This window comes from Sinocyclocheilus rhinocerous, unplaced genomic scaffold (genome assembly GCF_001515625.1).
Source record: "Sinocyclocheilus rhinocerous isolate Xijiao unplaced genomic scaffold, SAMN03320098_v1.1 scaffold1725, whole genome shotgun sequence".
Taxonomy (NCBI): domain Eukaryota; kingdom Metazoa; phylum Chordata; class Actinopteri; order Cypriniformes; family Cyprinidae; genus Sinocyclocheilus; species Sinocyclocheilus rhinocerous.
This window is the reverse complement of record NW_015627232.1, coordinates 300,863-304,449: the sequence shown is the minus strand read 5'-3', so window position 1 is coordinate 304,449 and position 3,587 is coordinate 300,863.

The window sequence follows — 3,587 nt, the reverse complement described above, 5'->3', positions numbered from 1 at the left end:
TGTTTTTGCTGTATTTTGGATCAAATAAATGCAGGCTTGGTGAGCAGAAGTTCTTTGAAAAACATTAAAAATCTTACTGTTCAAAAACATTTGACTGGTAGTGCATATGTAATTTCCATACCTAAAATACATATTTTACAGTCACTGTTATGCACGTTGTGTGTACACAGAGTGCATGTGATCGCGACATCGAAAGTGAAAGTGACCGGCGCCAGCGCTCATTCTAAAGCGATTTCAATGATGCGCATATTGATAGCGGCTCCCTGATGCACGAAAATTATATACAATATTAAATTGTTTGCGGGTGTGGGCGGGAGTGTAACACATGTGTTGCAGAAGCGGGTCGTAAGAAAAAAAAAAGAAAAATATATGGAGCTTTATTGAATATCGCACCAATTTTGGGATTGGCTGTTATGGGGCTAAGGTGGGCCAAGCTCGTGATTGGGTGGGCCAGGCCCCACCCCCGTGGAGACGGGCCTGTTGCGAAGTACAGTAAATATCCATTCCACACCGGTGCGGTGACTGACTGCCACACATACTCTTCAGAACATTAGATGGAGCCGTGCTGACTCACAACCCATGCAAGCTAGATAATTCCGCACACAGCTGCAATTCCAGGTTTTCAAACAGAGATGGCAACAAAGAGGCAAAACTTACAGCTTTAAATTGTATTATTTAAAAATTACAATTGTAGCTAGACAGTGCCTATATGGCTATGATTTTACTAATATAGTTGTCTGATTGATTTTATAGTCTCAAGCATTCAGAAATCACACAAAAGAAAATTAAGCAGTTTTACTTAGATAAAACCAAGGATTAGTTTTTGTAAAGGTTGTGATGTCCACATGTTTTTGTTGAAGAAATTATAGAGGCTAGCATTTCTATCGCAAAAAGGTGGCCAAACATGAAAGATTAAGTGGATATTTAAATTAAATGTTTGGTCAATATTAAACAAGGATTTGATTATCCTGTAAGTGTTACAACAGCAATTACCAGGCCTTTGGCGCCCTTTGCAGGCATTTGTAATAATATGTAATGTACATAAATTGTTTATTTTGTATTACATTATGTATTTTAACAGTGTTATTCAATGAAACCATACGATTATTATTAACTAACCAATCATTATTGCCTCATTGTTTTTATATAATGCATTTTATGTCATTTTATAGATTGTTGTTCGCTTAGGTCTGTTTTTATTACCACAAAAATATTATCTGAATACTTTGTAAATTATTATTTGAAGCGATCTGAAGTATCAAAACCATGGTTAATTTGTGGTTACCATTTCTACAAGAACCATGCTTTTTTAATTATTATTATTCGTAGTAAAATTATGGTTAATTTTCGTAAGGGAACATGGAAACTCTGAGAGAATATTAAGGCAGATGCGGCGGTGATATTATTACCGACATTAAAAAACACTAGGCCTATACAAGTGTAGCACTATACCAACATTAAAACACGTTATTAACGTCAAAATCCAAAAATGTTTCACAGGATTATGAACGTACCTAAAAGTGATGCACGGGCTTCATCTTGGGCTTTTTTTTTTTTCTTATCTAGGCGCCGGACTACTGATGTCTTTTCCCTGGCATAGTTGTCCATCAGTTATGATCATTTGCAGTCAGCCGCAAACATGAGGCGGGCGCGGATGCGGGAATGGCGCGTCACGTGTGCGTACCTGTCTACTGCGTTCACCGTAAAACGCATTTTTTATAACTATGTATATATGTTCATGTTTATATTTTTATTTACGTATATGTATATGTTAATATTAATATAGAACAAAATTTCTTTTTTTTTTTTTGAGCAACTGGGATGGTGCCCCCCTGGGAGTTGGTGCCCTACGCAAACTGCGTACTCTGCGTATAGGGAGCGGCGGTACTGGATGGTGAAATACTGGACAGAGCATTTAATGAGACAATAACAATAATATATTTGGTGGATAAGGATGAATATTGCGTTAACGGAATACACTAAGTTTCTACCATTGTATCCTACAGACAGTCACCTGAACTAGAGGTAAAACATATTTGGGCCTGCCTTGAATTGTTGGCACTGCTCCGGGTGTGTGTTCACGGTGTGTGTGTGTTCACTGCTGTGTGTGTGCACTTTGGATGGGATAAATGCAGAGCACTAATTCCGAGTATGGGTCACCATACTTGGCCACATGTCACGTCACTTTCACTTTCACTTTCACTATAATGTATTGGCCTATGACTTGAGCAAAGGCTGAGGAAAATAGTAAACTATGTCACATGATTGAGTTATGCCTCAGCATTTATGGAGAACGTGTTTGGAGTGATAGTTCTGTCTGTTGCCAGGAGGCAATTTATCTCCTGATAAAGGAGAGGCAAAGATATGCGTTGAGGAATGAACTCTCAAAGGCCCATAACAAAATAAAATACTTGTTGAAATGAATTATAATTATTATTTTTATAACTAAAGAAGGGAACACATAGCTGACACTCACAACACCTTGCTATGATTACAGTTTACGGACACTATTTTTACAATTTTGAACTAACAACTTTTCAAGTAAATATTTGGTCATGCAGTATGTTTAGTCATTGAAAAATAATATAACTCAAAGTTTTATAGAAAAATGCAACAGTGGGCTTTAGTTGTTAACACTGCACTATAGATTGGAGCCTATTCAGTAAACCACAGAAAACTCCAAATTATTTTTTCAGCCAGTTTTATGATTCTACAATATTCCTACACATCACTGATCCCTTAAGGAGGTAACGTACCTGAAAATGCATATTTAGAAGCTGATGTGCTGCACTGACCTTTAAAGCCCTTCCCAGTAAGATAGAACTATGAAAATCATTGCAGAGCAACCCTGTGACACTCTCTAAAGTTTAATTATGTCAGAAGGTTGCTATGTGATTAAAATACTATAGTTTCAGCCTTCAAACTTATTGCAAAGACTTTTGTGAAGGCCAAAGCACTGGAGTCCTCTAAATTTGCATTTTGCAGGTGGTCAGTGAAGTGTAGGCTACACTATAATGTTCATAAAAATAGGAGGTAGTAGGCCTACTCTGTCAATAAGAGGAATTTTTCTGCATTGATTGATTGACAGGTGCTTTACAGTATTTTGAATTGCATTGTGTTGCATTTTAGGGTTAAAAGATAAGTTTGTAAACTTAACAGATAATTTCCGTTTTCCGTTTTTCTACGGATTTTTTTAAATTTATTTTTTTATTGTATTTATTTATTTTTCATAAGGTTTAGCCACAAGCAAAAATTTCAGCGAAATTTACCAAGACAAAAAAGTTCCATTGTCCATTACTTTTGGAGCGACATATGAAGCTTTATGTTAATTTGAAACCAAGCAGTTTTCTTTTGGTAAATTCTGGTGACCAACACAATGTGTAATATGTGTGAGGAAAATCTTCCGCACTCATGCTACATTTCCGATCGCGTAGGTTCTCCTTTTAAAATGGCTATTTCACCCGCGAAAATTCGCCGAATATAAATGACATGTGACCGCACCTTTAAAGAGTAGTAGTATTTCTGCATTGTCCAGTATTTAAAGGGGTCATATGATGTTGCTAAAAAGAACATTATTTTGTGTATTT